Source organism: Carassius gibelio, chromosome A25 (assembly GCF_023724105.1).
Source record: "Carassius gibelio isolate Cgi1373 ecotype wild population from Czech Republic chromosome A25, carGib1.2-hapl.c, whole genome shotgun sequence".
Lineage (NCBI taxonomy): Eukaryota > Metazoa > Chordata > Actinopteri > Cypriniformes > Cyprinidae > Carassius > Carassius gibelio.
This window is the reverse complement of record NC_068395.1, coordinates 4,340,489-4,356,584: the sequence shown is the minus strand read 5'-3', so window position 1 is coordinate 4,356,584 and position 16,096 is coordinate 4,340,489. Positions and strand designations below refer to the sequence as shown.

The 16,096-nt window shown below is 37.4% G+C and overlaps 1 protein-coding gene and 1 pseudogene across 2 annotated transcripts in view; one reads left to right on the top strand and one right to left on the bottom strand.

Moving 5' to 3' along the window:
* Positions 1-368: 368 nt before the first annotated feature.
* Positions 369-8,920, bottom strand: LOC127946769 (1-aminocyclopropane-1-carboxylate synthase-like protein 1; annotated as a pseudogene).
* Positions 8,921-12,809: 3,889 nt separating this feature from the next.
* Positions 12,810-16,096, top strand: part of LOC127946830 (furin-1-like) — a 72,019-nt gene continuing 68,732 nt past the window's right edge. The window contains exon 1 of one of the 2 annotated variants that reach the window (XM_052543627.1): positions 12,810-12,924. The gene's annotated coding sequence lies outside the window, so the exon portion shown is untranslated. Of the gene's footprint in view, positions 13,283-16,096 lie in introns of both variants that reach the window. The other variant, XM_052543625.1, reaches the window with a different exon arrangement.

The window sequence follows — 16,096 nt, the reverse complement described above, 5'->3', positions numbered from 1 at the left end:
ATTAAAGTGTGTGTATTAAAGTGTGTGTATTAAAGTGTGTATTTAATGTATAAAAGATTGTGCAATGCTGTTTCTTAAGTAAATTCATCTTGGTTCAAGGTTGTTGTTTTTCTTTTCGATTTTTTTTTTACAGAAAATCTAATAAAAAAAAAAATTGAGAACAAAATAGGACTAAAATCCTCATTCAGAATAAGGAATTATTATTATTTACTTATATTTTGCAGCATATAGCATTGAGAAGCAAGTTTTAGGTACCAAAAATGACAATGTATTTCAATTATAACAAATTCTTATTTTGAAAGAAATTGATTCCTCACAAAAAGAGCCCTTTAAATCAACTCAAAGACAATAGACTGGATGCTCAGAAGTTGAAATGAGTTCAATTAAAGGGTCAGTCTCCAATTACTGTGACAGCCAGGGTAATAATTAAAGTATAAAAACCATCCAACAATAACAACATTTTCATTTACTGCTGTGGTGACTCTCCATAATTGTTTCAGTCTCTAATTACAGGGATCGCCGCTGTGTTGTTTCTGCAATTACAGACTTTGCCTTTAAACTGTACATTATGTGAAAGTATCATTTATTTAAAAAACTATTTGTATTGACAGTTGGGTTGCACAAACTTGTTTCTACCAACTGTTCCTCTATTGCCTGGCTTTATCGAGAAGTTCTGTGAAAACATCCAATTGGGTTGGGTCCTGTCCCGCAGCTAACTCAGGCTTGTGCTTCTCCAGCCAATCAGACACGTGGATCTGCTGTCACCGAGTACCAATCAAAGAGTCCAGACTCTCTGAGTGGATGTCAGTTGGGCCGTTAAGAATTGTAAAGTTTCCATCAGCCAGTGAGATGGGCTCTGTCTTAATGTGCACTGTGTCAAGTTTGGTTTGAACGCTTGAGGTCCTGAGTGTCTGCTCTTCGCTCTCATCCATTGTCTTAGTTTCTTCCCTCCCCGCTGTCCCACAGCTGTCATCCTGTTCATCACTTGTTATCCACTTTGTCTCAAGCACTGAAGAGCCCTGAAGTTCTTCTAATGCATTTTTAATCCTCTGCACACCTTGAAAACAAGGATGTGAAAGGAATAAATGCCAATCACATCACCAGACTGCAAAGGAGACACCTTGCTCAAGTCCGCCCAGATGAAGAAACCCGCAGACCTGTGCAAAAAAGGTATGTCCAGTTTCTTCAGCTCTTCTATCATGAAGCTGTGAGCCTCTCTTAGCCTGTGTCTGTTCTCCGGAAGGAACTCGCTATTCAGCCAGTCTAGACGCAGCAAGGAATCTCACTCAGCCATGTGCTGTTGTTAACTAATCATTCTTGTCAATGAATCAGTCTAAATGACTCGTTCATGAAATAGACTGTTGCTTTACTACTTTACTAACTCAGTGACTCGAGATCCAATAGTCAATTGCTTACCAGAAACGTGAATATTTACTTAAATTTTCGTCTGATCATCTAGAAAAGCAATTGTATATATGGCTTTCGAAGACTTCATAGCCATAAAGACCAATTTTATGATGCATTCTGGTAGCTCAAAAGCTTCAGTCCAAATTTATTGCATTTACAAAACACACCGTGCAGTAAAAGTAAATCAACTGAATTAAGCAAGTTCACCAAAATTGGGAATAAATGCATATAGCGCAAAAGGTTAAAGGGTACGTTTACACAACACAAATACACAAAATCGTTTTCCTTTGTTTTTGAAAAGTTCAAAAAAAAGACGTTGGCGATGTTACTTCGTAAAGAAACACAACACGTATGAGCACATACGTATTTCCACACGTAATTCACTTTAATTGTATAGTTTCCAAAAAAAAATGAACTTTGAAAACTTTCGGTTTCAGGCACCCAAATGCCATTTTCGTTTAAATGAATGGCCAAAAATGCATAAAAAGCTTCACATTTTTAGTTGAACTCTGAGTCATGTAAACAAGTCCAAAAAGGCATGGAAAAACCAACCAGAAATAGTATATCATCCTTTTAACTTTGTGATTTGGGGCACAGGGAATGGAAGGAATGTATGGGAATTGTGCATCAACCATAGAACGAAAAACAGACAAAACACTGACAAAGCCAGGAAGAGAATGTGCACCTCTGTCTCTGAGAAGCTGGGCCATCTGGTACTGTGTGGATCCTGGGACGCCGTGCAAGCAGCGCAGCTGATCCAGGGCCTGAGCCAAGTCTCTATTCTCCGAGTAGACCATGCCAACTCGCATTCCTGCCATAGCAAAGTCCTATATGTACACAATGATGTTTGAATGCAATAAAGCTATACAAAGAATCTGAAGAAATGCTTTTCTGACAGATGAAATAGTGACATACCTTACTGACGCCCCTGATAACATGGGTTCTCTGGGGATCTGGCAACCTGTGGAAGCGTTTGTGTAGTTTGCTTAGTACAAGTAAGCAAAAAGAGCCCTTTCTGACAAAGATGACTGATTAATTCATTAAACACAAGATTCAATTTTCTTTGACGTGTAATGAAGTATATTTCAATTACAGCTAAAGGCTTATATTAGTTCATTAAGCAGAAAACTAAGTAAATTACAATTTAAAAAGCACTGAAATAAGAGAGAGAGTTTATGTGAATGTCTCTCACCCATCCAAGCTGAGAACACTGCGAAACGTGTCCGTCTCGTTGAACACAGACAGCATGTAAACCTCATCCACGATCACATGAAGCTTGTGCCTGGAGCAAATGAGAGAAAGAATGAATAAATGAGTGCCACTGAAGGCAGAAATTCTAATCCAAATGACAGTTGTGAACACAAATGCTAATTCTTGTCAATAACGTGCAACTTAATGAAGCTTGTGAAAACATTTGGAAAATAAAGCGCGATCACAAACCCATAAGTTAGGCAAGCGGAAAGTGTTTCATTATTTATTCATCATTGTGCTGTGCAATTACTCCTACAACACATACATAGTTCAAATGTGATTTCTGATCATTTTATGGTAGCTCCGTGTCTCTGGTCAATTTATGCCTTTATTATATGGAAAAAGAGCAGCATAAACATTATTAAAAACATCTGTTGTGTTACATAAAACAAAGTTATATGAGCTTGGAATGAGGGTGAATATGATCATTTTCGGTTGTGTAATAACATACTATTAATGATAACATGTCACTGGCTTATATCAGATATCAAAGATCTGAATCCGAATGAAAGAACGGCTTTGGTTCAGTGCTTGTGAGAAACCGTTTGAACTCACATTTTGGCAAACTGTAAAAAGCTGATCAACTCTTCAGACGAGTACACTTCTCCCAGAGGATTGTGGGGGTTTAACAGGATAAGGGCTTTGATGTTCAATCCCTATATAAAGAGAGTAACATTTTAAGAGATTCATGCAGTGTGAGTTTCAAGCATAAACATAGACTGTATGATTAAGTAAAAAAATAAAAAAATAAACTCTTTCTTGGCCTCTTTTAGAGAGTTCTCCAATTTCTTGGCAGTTAGCTGGAATGGTCTGACATCACTTCCTGTGGGGTGTACCAACACAATAAAACACAAATAGAAATATAATTGAAAAGCCACATGAAATCCACTATAATTTGGCAATGTTACATTATGAAATATTATGTTTTTTCTAACCACCTGACTATAAAGTGGCACATGGTAAAGTTTACACATCCTCCGTAATCACACCGTAGAAGGGCGACGGGATAAACAATGGCATCTGTAAAACAAACACAATATCTTTTTTTTTCTCTATTCATTAAAAGGCTATAATTAATGAGAACTAACATTCTGATTTTTTTAGCAAGCAGATATTGCTTTTGGTCTATACATGATTTATTAACCTGCCCAATTTTCACAACCATTCAAACAATTGGGGTCCGTAAGATGTTAATAACAATCAATAATAAACAATCCTGACAGTTTACATACTAATATATATATTGTATATGTGCCATATGTTTTTTGAGCAGTAAATCACATAAACCTAACACAATTAGACATGAGACTAGACAATATTCTGTGGTGACCAGATGGTCTGGGTAACTGCTAAAGCCGAGAACACAGACCCACAACCGTTCATAACAACAACCTGCGAAAGACACAAAGAACATAAGAATGGGGTCTGGATTTCTCTTTCAATAGAAAGAGGAAGACAAGCAGAAATAATACAGGAATAATATAATGCTGATGTAGCAGAAGCACTCACATTCTCTGGTTTTAGGGGTTTGGGAGAACGGCAGTAGTCTGACAGGAACTTAGCAACTTCCTCTCGAAGGATTTGGGGAAAAGAAAGACCCAAGAAAATCAATACTGTAAAATGAGAGCTGAACATGGGATTTAACGCAAACACGAGAGTCAAATTAATGATAGATATTGCAGAAAAGCAAAGAAATAAAAACGGCCGCTTACAAACCGTGGCCTTTCCAGTCGGGGTATTGTAAGAACGCAGGTTCAATGTGAAGCATGTCAGGTCGCATCAGCTGTTGGAGGAACCAAGATTCGGAAACAACCATCATGACGCGTAATATCCAGACTCAATGACAATTCTTTATATTTTTGTGCATTTAAGGATTTTTGATTTTCTTATTGTTGTAATAAACTATAATATTCTTCTGAAGGCAATGTGAGCATATTCCACAAGACTCCATGATAGCGTGATATACATATATATAGCACTTTGTGTCATTTTAATGGGATTTTCTTTTCATTTTATTGCTCACCAGGTGAAAAGGATCTTTGCTTATGAATGCTGAACAAGTACATCACATTTCTTACCCTTTTCTGCAGCAGGTCAAAGCACAGCTTGTTTTCACTGGTTCCTAAATGTATAATGCCCTGAAATAAATATTAAAAACCACAGGAAGTTACCACACGGCAGAAGCTGTCCCAAGAGACTTATGGCCTCTGCGCTAACCAAAGCAGTGCCTTTAAAACCAATACTCTGTTTATACAAGGTTTATAATATCAGAACAAATTAGTGCTCTCATACAGAGAATGGACTGAGCAAGTGACTGTAGATCGGTCATGTATTTTCACAAATCCTCTCTGACATAAGCAGTTTTATTTAAGATCATATTAAGCTAGATTTAAACTTGAATGTTGTTTTGGAAATTAATGATGAAAATGATTTACAAATGAGCATGAATGTCACACAGCATGATGATTTAAAATGAACCAATTAAGAAAAAGAGGGAATTAAATTGGACAAAAAAGGCATACAGGAAGTGTACACTTTACTTAAAAATTCAATATTTTGACAATTTTATTTAACCTAGGCTTTTATTTTAACCCCCTTCCACCACTTCTTATACATGACTGTTATTTACCATCATGTGGTATTGAACTGCACAGTAAAATATGGTTCTGCGCTGTGCAGTAATTTTTATTTATTTACTTTTTTTGCATAAAACCGGTAGAATAATTTTTTTTTCTGGACTTCGAAAAATATTTGATACATTTTATACTTTAATATACATTTCAAAATTTTGGGATTTAAGATTTTTTTATTTTTTTTCTTCACCAAGGCTGCATCTATTAGCTCAAAAATAAACAGCAATGTTTTTTTTTTTCAAATATGATTACAATTTAAATAACTCATTTCGATTTTATTCGTTTTAAAATATCACTTATTCCAGCGATACAAAGCTGATTATTCAGCATCATTCCTCCAGTCTTCAGTGTCACACGATCCATCAGAAATCAGTCTAATATGCTGATTAGCTGCTCAAGAAACACGGTTTTTAATATTTTTTTGAAAATTGTAATATACATTTATTCAGGATTCTTTGATGAAAAAAAAAAATGTCTTTCCTGCCCCTTTTGATCAGTTTTATGCATCCTTTCTGAATAAAAGTATACATTTCTTACCAAAAAAAATAAATCTTATATAGGTATAAAATGTTTCTTCTTTTTTTTTCCAAATCCAGATCATAGTACAAAATGTTTCATGCAGAAAATTGTAATCGCTAATATTAAAGCAGCACTGCTTCCAGGGAGACTGACGTGAGGGTTTGATTTCTCATCGTGCTTGTTGGTGTAATACTGGTTGTAGCCTTCCTGTAGGATTCCCTGGTGCAGCCGCATGCTGTTTCCACGGTGAGACAGGTATGTGCTGTACTGGGCCGTTTGATCACCCCAAAGCATGCTGGGTACAGCTTTGGCACTGTTGGGTAACAAACAGGGGAACAAGGTTTGTGATGTGCTGGACACCGGGAGCGTTTCCCTGCTGGTGGAAGCACTCTGGTCTTCCGTCCCACGTGATGAACTCAGGACTCTGGTCAACATGGACATGAGATGAAACTCATGATCTCTCTCTTGCTTTGCTCGTCTCTCCTCCTGCTGCTCCCGCCGCTGCTCAGCCTGCGCCTCCTGCTGCATCCGGGCCTCCTCCAGAGCCAGGAAACTGTCTGCTGCCAGCTTAGATACCCCGCCAGAGCTTTCGATAACACCCCATTGCTCCCTCGTCCCACTCGGCGACGCTTCCTCTGATGGAACAATCCGGAACCCCCTTCTTGGTTGCCATGGCTACCTCCTTCTCTCATTGCCATGGGAGCTGTTGCCGGGGATACACCTGCACCAGAGGAGCCAGTCATGTTCTGGTCACTGCAATCTGTGGTATGACATCATCAAAAATTAAACATTAAATCAGTCAAGCAGAGGAAAAAAAGACCAAATAAAAAATTATCTCAAAATTGTATTGAAGCGACAGCTGGTGTGATATCATGGCAGTGCTGTAAAGAACATCTGCAGTGCTAAAGGAAGGCACTGGATGGCAAATCACTGCCAACAACAGAGACAAAACAATGGGTTTGGCATAAATACTGCAATAATGCATTGTTAAACTGCACAGACCCTCTCTAAATAATTATGGATAATATCAGCTAAAACTGGTAGGTCAGGCTCACAGACATCCATTATTATAATTTTTTTTTTTTTTGCACACTTGCTAATAATTATAATAATTATAATAATAATTAACAATAATAAACATGCCAGCCAAATGCATACATCTACAATTGTATTTATTTCTACAGAAATGTATACTTTTATTCAGCAAGGATGCATTAAACTGATCAATAGTGACCGTAAAAAAATTTGTGGCAAAAATCCATTTAAAAAAAAAACCCTTTGAATTTTGTAATATTCCGAACAAAATGTATGATGGGTTCCACAAATGTTTTAAGAAGATCAACAATTTAACATTGTTTCTTAAGCATCAAATCAGTATATTAGAATGATTTTTGAAGGATCATGTGACACTCCAGACTCGAGTGATGATGCTGAAAATGATGTTTTCCTTCACAGGAATAAATAAAATGTTCAATAGTGCATTAAAATAGAAAGTAGTATTTCCTAACATTACTGATTCTACTGTATTTTTGATTAAATAAATGCATCTTTGCCAAGCAAAAAGTAAATAAATAAATAAACAAATAAAAGCTTTTCAAAAACATTTTTAAAAAATCTTACCAACCCCAAACTTTTGAACAATTGTGCACTGTTTTAAGCAGATGGTGGTTTGTTACTGTTTCTTTGTAGCTACTGAAATCAAGGCAAATGTTTTTTTTTTATATAATTCAAAAATAAATATTTATTTTTGCTTATAAATTGTATACTGTTATTGATATTATGCTGATTTAAATACATGAAATTTATATTTAAATAATTTTCTACTTGGCTAACACATCAAGATTTTTTTCAAAATCGTGATTGTCAAAATTGCAAGAATAACCTGTGATTATAATTAGCTCGAATTAGTTGAATATTTCTAACCAATTATTGTATAATTATTATTTTCCAAAAAAAGAAAAAGTGTGTTTCTGAAATTATATATGGCATGAATCGCTGTATAAATTCAATGCGTTATTGCAAATAAAATAAAAAAACAATAGTCTGTTTCTGTTCATATAAAGAAAAGGACAACAAAGTATTATTGTTCTGTTACATTAAAAATTACATTGAAAATTTTATTTTTTTTAAATTGTGTTTTTCCTGAACTACTTGCCTCCCCCCCCCCCAAAAAAAATCTAAATTATTGAGAAGTATGCATATATAAACACTGATCTATCTATCTATGCAACAAATGTCTTTATAGTGGAACATCTGTGCAGATGATGTTTGGTTCCTGTTGCACTGTAATTACTGATGTCTCAGTATTTACCCATCCATATCTGTTTATTCAACCATCCATCCATCCATGCACCAACAGACTGTTGTTTAGGATACCTGAAGGGGAACAGATGACATGCGTGTTTCCCTGATCTCCATCCATCTCAGTGCGCTCCTCTGTGTTTGGAGTCGCATGTTTGTGTTCAGCAGCGCCTTCATCATCCTCATCAACAGGTCCAAACTCATAGAGCATCTCAGGCGGGCCCGCCGCTTCTTCATCGGAGCTCATCACCTCCGTCTTGACCTCCAGTATTTCACATGTTCTGGGCGGGTGACCCGGAGCCTCTGACCCCTGCGTTTCGGTCGCCATGTTCGTCACCGAACCGCCCTATAAACGCAAAGTGGAACCGGAGGTTGCGGCGGATCGGTTGCTCTTTCCATCAGCTCGTAATACCTCGCGGATCTCAAAGTCTTCTGCTTGTACTCCAGCTTCAACTTTTTGATCTTCTCCCTACATTGATTCCTTGTCCGATTGATGCCTTTCTGCCTCAGAGTGCTGGCGATTCGGTTGAACACATGCTGGTTTCGGAGACAGGTCACTAGCTCGGTTTGGACCGGCACATCTGACCAGATCTGCAGCAGCTCCAGCACCTCTGGTTCGGACCAGTTGCTTCCACGTTCATACTTTTTACCGTAAACGTGAATCAAATGCATTGCAGCACTAAAAATATAAACAACTACATCATTATATTGATATCCTATATTTTTACAATAAAACTTACGATAAAAATGTCTTCTAATATCCTCAGTTGTTGCGTATACCGAACTGCAACGAACACATTTGTACATTATTTTCCTTTAAGCAATTGTGCGAGTTCACTTTAAGGCCGCGTGCTTTATATACATGTTGCTGCTGATTGGACTGCAGTTCTGACACACCCACCAAACAAGAGAAAACGCATCTCAAACCCCGTCGAACACCGGTGCACGCTGTTTCCAGGAAACATGACGTTCAACGCGGAAACCGTAGCAAAACGTTGCGCACCATTTTGAAATTGAACATGCCCCTGACTCATCGACAGATTGGACACCTACAAACCGTCACACGATAATAAAAACAGACTCCGAAGTGCTGATCTGAATCAACCGAGTCGCGAACAGACTCCGAAGTGCCGATCTGAATCAACCGAGTCGCGAACAGGCTCCGAAGTGCCGATCTGAATCAACCGAGTCGCCAACAGGCTCCGAAGTGCCGATCTGAATAAACCTAGTCGCGAACAGTCTCCGAAGTGCCGATCTGAATCAACAGAGTCGCGAACAGGCTCCGAAGTGCCGATCTGAATAAACCTAGTCGCGAACAGTCTCCGAAGTGCCGATCTGAATCAACAGAGTCGCGAACAGGCTCCGAAGTGCCGATCTGAATCAACCGAGTCGCGAACAGGCTCCGAATTGCCGATCTGAATCAACCGAGTCGCGAACAGACTCCGAAGTGCCGATCTGAATCAACCGAGTCGCGAACAGGCTCCGAATTGCCGATCTGAATCAACAGAGTCGCGAACAGGCTCCGAAGTGCCGTTCTGAATCAACAGAGTCGCGAACAGGCTCCGAATTGCCGATCTGAATCAACCGAGTCGCGAACAGGCTCCGAAATGCCGATCTGAATCAACAGAGTCGCGAACAGGCTCCGAATTGCCGATCTGAATCAACCGAGTCGCGAACAGACTCCGAAGTGCCGATCTGAATCAACAGAGTCGCGAACAGGCTCCGAATTGCCGATCTGAATCAACAGAGTCGCGAACAGGCTCCGAAGTGCCGATCTGAATCAACCGAGTCGCGAACAGGCTCCGAATTGCCGATCTGAATCAACAGAGTCGCGAACAGGCTCCGAATTGCCGATCTGAATCAACAGAGTCGCGAACAGGCTCCGAATTGCCGATCTGAATCAACCGAGTCGCGAACAGACTCCGAAGTGCCGATCTGAATCAACAGAGTCGCAAACAGGCTCCAAAGTGCCGCCCAACAGAAAAACAAACCACTGTTTCAAAATGTGTGTTTTCTGCATGAGTTTAATGTGCATTATAGATCAAAATGTCAAGCATTTTACATTATTTGACTCAATTAATTGAATAAAATAGAAAATCTTGAGGCAAGCGGCGAGGAATTAATGTTTATTAGTCAGGTTTTGTCTTCACAAATAAACCAATTCCCAGAGAAAGGCAGAACTGAAAACTTAAATGAAATGTGTTTCTTGAGCTGAGATTGATTCAGAGGATGTTATATGTGTGTGTGAGTACATGTATATATTATACTTAAGGAGCTCATTAATTAAACACAATTTGGAACTCATGTCCACAATATTTTTGTGTTGTGTCATTAGTTGTGTCTTAATTTTATTAATAATTGGTATTTTAAAATTACATTTCAATTTTATTATTTTACTCTTTATTTTAGTATTAATTTATTCTTCATTTTTATCTATTCTGTATTATTCCACCCTTTATGTTACATATTCTTCTTGCTATTATTAACCTATTGTTGTTATTTATTATGGTATTATTCATATTATACATAGAATTTAATAAATCTATTATATCTCATATGTTATTGTATCGTTGTACTCGCTTTTCATATTATTCACTTTATTTTAAGTTGTACTACATATACTTTTTAATTTAAAATATCACTTTTACTATATTTCTACTGTGCACTGTATCAGTGGATATTTTCATTTTCACTGGATCCATAGCCTCATCAGTTACATGTGTTATTATTTGTTGTATTCTTCTGTATGCTAAAGTGCTATCAAAATGAAAAGCAGAATTCAAGTGTGTGATTTGTATTTATTTGTTTTATTAAATTTTCTCAACGATAGTAAATTATTAGTGTTTAAAGATGTATTATTTAGGTTTTATCCCAGTACTTCAAAGGGAATGGGCTGTGTTCTGACCTGAGACACAAGAAAGAGAGAAAATTTTTTTTGCAATTGAACACAGAGAAAGCAATAAAACAACTACATATCATGTAATGTACATTCAAATTACATTACATGAATATGTCACAGTTATACTAAATTAGCAGATTTGTAAACCGAAAAAATCAACGAAATCATCAAGTGAGACAAATGTGAGCTTTCAATTAATAATTTTCCAAACCTTACTAAACAACTGGAGGCAACGTTTTTTAAACTGTTTTTTAACCTCTGAAATTGGTTGGTAAGTGAGAACGTTATGGTGTTTTTATTCAGTAAAAACCGCAGCTCCCCCGTTTACTTTCATTTGTTTTAAGGCAGTCTTGCCCTCACTAACATGGCGGACGCGTTGACGTATCGCGGCAACGGCTCAAAGCGGCCAGTGAGGCGTCTAGGTATTTATGTCTATGACAGACATTCCGAGGGGAACAGAATCGACTGCTACACCAGAACCAGATTTCTTTACTTCTAATAATAGTCTCGATCATGCATTTTTTCAGCCCTAGTGTTTTGTTCTTTATTCAAACAAGTCCTGGGACATCCGGGTTCACGGCACATGCGTGCTGCCTTTATTCCGGGATAAATTTGGACCGTGACAACAAAGAACGGCGCTTTCATTTAATTTTATTTGTATTTTATTTAAAAAAATTCTTTTTTTTTTCTTTTAGTTTTATTTTCACCTAGGCTTCATCTAGTGCTTACGCTAAATTTTTTTGAAGAATTGCATTAAATGTATTTACTTATTTACTTCTGCTTATTAAGGCGTCCTGAGATTTGTAAATGTTATTAGATTACAAAAAAAATATGTTTTAATATTTTTTCATTAATTTAGTGTTTCTGATGTTTAACACATTGCATTAAGGTTCCAGTTATTAACATTAGTTAACTCCTGTGCATTAGTTAACAGTAAACTAACAATAAAACATAGGCTACTTCTAAAGCATTAAAAAATCTCAGTTAATGTTAATTTCAACATTTCCGAAAACATTATTGAACCAAGTCGTATCTGTTTACATTATTTGGATATGAGCAAACATAATTTAAATAATGGATTCTTCCTTAAATCCGTCCCTTCAATCCTAAAAAAGAATGAAAGTGTGATGTAAATAAAGCATTCGTTGTTTATTGTTGGAGCTTCAGACTTAAGACTAACACCTGTGTTTAGTTATTTAATATTGGTTATTTATTTTTAAATTATTATTATTATTATTTGTAATAAATGATAAAATGATGGTGGAACAAACTAAATCAGCTTGGCAGGAGCTGGGTTCAGTGAAGATGAATCCCAGAAAGAAATTCTGTTTTCATTCGTGACCTGCATGCTGCTGCTTCCAGAGTATAATAACATTTACCAACCTGTAAATCGAATATATGTCTTTCAAAGCAACCATTATGCTGATTATACTCAGATCTCAACATGGACAAGGATCCAACTGTAATCTGATTCATTCACAGCAATGAAGATTCTGTCATCATTGATTTACCCCCGTTTATAACTAGTCACCATTCACTTTCATAGTGTGCATATGCGATACATAGACATGAACCGCTCCTGGCGTTAACAGTCCTGCAACATTAGTCAGAATATTAATCTCTGTGTAAACGGTTTCTTAAAGACTGCAAGATATACATTTACCACTGGTACTGTATTTGAAAGATGTCTATGATTAGGTAAAAATTTTATTATGAACAGTATGTCTTAATCCTGCAGATGGAGCCATCACATCACGAATCACAGACCCCAAATAGGCTCATGCCATGACGTACTTCCTGGGAATTGTAGGCCATTTGTGATTACCAGGGATTTGTGTACGGATGTATTACGGAGCCCGTTATGTCTGGAGAACAATAAAGAAGACGCTACAGATGGCACGTGACATCGCAAAGGTTTTAATTTAATTTACAAACAGTTCGATTTTAAATATAGAATAAAGACTGGCAGACGCAAGGTTAATAAATAATTAAAAATAAAGGACTACAGGAAGACGCGCGCGCTGTTGAAAGTTTCATCGATCTGCGCGCTCTCGTCGCGTGATGCCGAATTGAGTTCGCGGGGGTCTCGTGGAACGGCGCCAATACTCCGTAACGGTTTCTTAGCGGATGTGCTTTAAATTTCCGTCGTGAGCGGAGTTCATTTCGGAGCTGTAGCCTGATATGTGAGCCCGTTACCGGATTCCGAGGCTGTGGAAAGCGCAATGACAGCTCGGTTCGTGCTTGAGGAGGGGTCAACGGTCTCATTTCAGAGGTAAATGACAGTTCGTTTGTTTGTCGTTGTTTAATTTAACGTTAATTAGAACGGAAACCCGAGGTGAATTTAAATTAAAAGAAAGTTTTTATTTACTAAATGTTTTCCTGTCATATTAAGATTTTACGTTTTAGTGCAACTTCTGAGAGCAGTTTCATACAATTTGCTCTGAATAATCTGTTTTTTATTTTCTTTCTTTATTCGTAGAGTATATTTGTCTTAGTTCATTTTTATAGATGACAAAAAGTGTCTGTTTAGTTTTTTTTTTCTTTCACACACATTGGTTTGAAGAAACCTTTTTTATGATTATTATTATTTTGTAATATCAAAAAGTGACCAATAGGGATAACTTTAACGTTACTTAACTAATAATAATAATAATAATTGTTTATCCTTCTAATGTTGTTCCAAACCTAACGTTATATTGCTTTTTTAGGTTAAGTTACTCATAACACACACACACAGAAATGTTCGTCACCGTTCACTTTCATTGCACCTGTTTTCCATACCAAAAAAAATAACGGTAACGGTAACTAGAGGCTGTCATTCCGCCGCACGCTTCCTTTTGAGTTCCACGAAAGAAAAAAGCAAATAATAATATTTTCAATTTTCTAAACTGACTCCAAGTCTTTCGAAAGATTTATAATCGTTTTGCACGCCCAGTGTTTTCAGCGTAATTGAATGATTTCCCATGCTCTGACTGATTTACGCTGCATGCGAGTTTCGCGTGAACCAAATAAACATTGACAGTGTTCAGTGCATAAAATAAATGCAAAGCGAGCATAAAGACACTATTATGATACTCTTTGTCTCCGTTGTTCATATGATGACTGTGTGATGGTCCTTAGACAATATCAATCATTGTATTTATATTAGATCATAATAAATGTCCTTTGATTTGTCTTGAAACACCCGTTCCTTTGGCTAGTTTGCTTATGAAATCTGGCTTACCCAGATTTTTTTTGGAAAAGCAGTGTGGTCATCTTCTGTTCTGATCCTGACAAGAGAGAAAGATGAAAAAGGAGGAAGAGATAAACATGTGAGCTGTCTCTACCTGTCTAATGAGTGTCTAAGCACTTCGGTTCCTGCCCTTACAGAGCCATCATGGGTCATTAAAGCTTTAGTAGTTGTAGTTGTGTTTGATAAGGAGTTATTAAGGCATAGTAATTACTGTTCTTTCTTCCCCAGAGAGCATGCTATAAAAATTTGGCCCTCCTAGCCAGTAGCATCACTCGGGACATCACCTCTCTCAAGCATGCAATCCGTCAGATCCTCAGAGACAGCTAGATAATCTTTCTTTCCATTTGATTCAGGCCTTAACGGGTGCTCAGAGTCATTAAATATGAAAAATAAGTCATTTGAAGTATTGAATGAAGATTGATGGCCGACCTCCAAAAAGATCCCGAAGTTCTACGTGACTGACTTCACATTAATTTGGATGTCATTTTGGCTTCACAACCTGTTCCTGAGGTTTTAGGAATTTGTGATTTACTAGAAATGCGCTCTGTAATTTTTTGGTTCTAGGAAGCTGTTGATAAGCAATTATTGTAATAATTTCTGGTCAGTGTTGCGCTTGCAACACAATTACCAGAATTCCCCCTGGCCTGGTTCCACGTTCTGCTTGTAAGCTGAAAAAAAGTGGTCTTCTTGTTTCCAATACACAAATCAGCACAAAGACCTTGTCAGACCTAATAAAGATGAGAAAAGATAAGCCACAAGCCCTGTTCCTACGTCAGTAATGTAGTTGTCTTGAAATCAACAGCCTTTCTTTCACATCTTACATGTGTTGTGCTCTAAAGGTACATCCTTCATTATCTCCTACGTTTATCCATTAGAAGAACCTTTCACAAGTGGCTGCATTATTAAATGAGTCTGGTTGAGACAAGTAAAGATTGAATTCAGGGGACGGTTAACCTGAATGGCAGTTATTTGACAATGCTGAAAATGGCGGTAAGTAATTTTCTGAGAGCTGACCACTTTTCCTTTACTTGTAAGCTTGTCTTAGCTGCTAATTGACAGAATCTTGTTAAAAGAAGGTTAATGAAATCTATTAATTGGTTGAAACTATTGATTTTAGGTTTAGACACAACAGGCGTTGCTTTTGCTGTTAGTGAAAAATGTATGGGTACAGTATCTCTCTTTCTCTCTTCTCTCATTTTCTTTGCTTGCGGAGGTGTGACATTCACAGGTTCCATAAGTAAGAAAGACACACATGGTTTTCTCCTCTTTTCTCTCCAGCTCACTGCACTGTGCCAGCCCTTAATGAGCTCTGTAATGCAGATTTTAGACGTGACGATTTGTTTGTTTCTTCAGCAGGCCTTTTGTCAAGATACTCACTTCTTTGTACCAGGAGCTGCTATTTAAATACTAAAATCTGCTTTATAGCCGTGATACTCAGTGGAATAGTTCTGTTGTTTTTAAACCTTGTTTTAAAAGACATTGTGCAGGTTGGTGCTATAATTTTAACACTATTCATAGACCTTGTGCATCACGTCTTTGCTTTAGAAGGAAATGCTATGAATTTTTACTCTTGCTGTCTTCGAATGCACATGCCAGGCTTTATTGTTCATGTTCTGTTTTGTTGTAGAGGGCGTCTGGGGTTATATGTCAAGCCCTGAGCCAAGCTTTGAGCTTACTTATGCAGTCAGCAAGAACTGAGCTGTCTCTAAGGAGATGCCTAACTCTCATGGGACATGGACATGGATGGTGCAATGTTCAAGCCACATGGTCATCATTCCAATGTATATGGTGACAAAACCTTGTGTAGAACACCTGTCTTCCCCTGACCAAAAATGCTGTTCCCAGAATGATCTT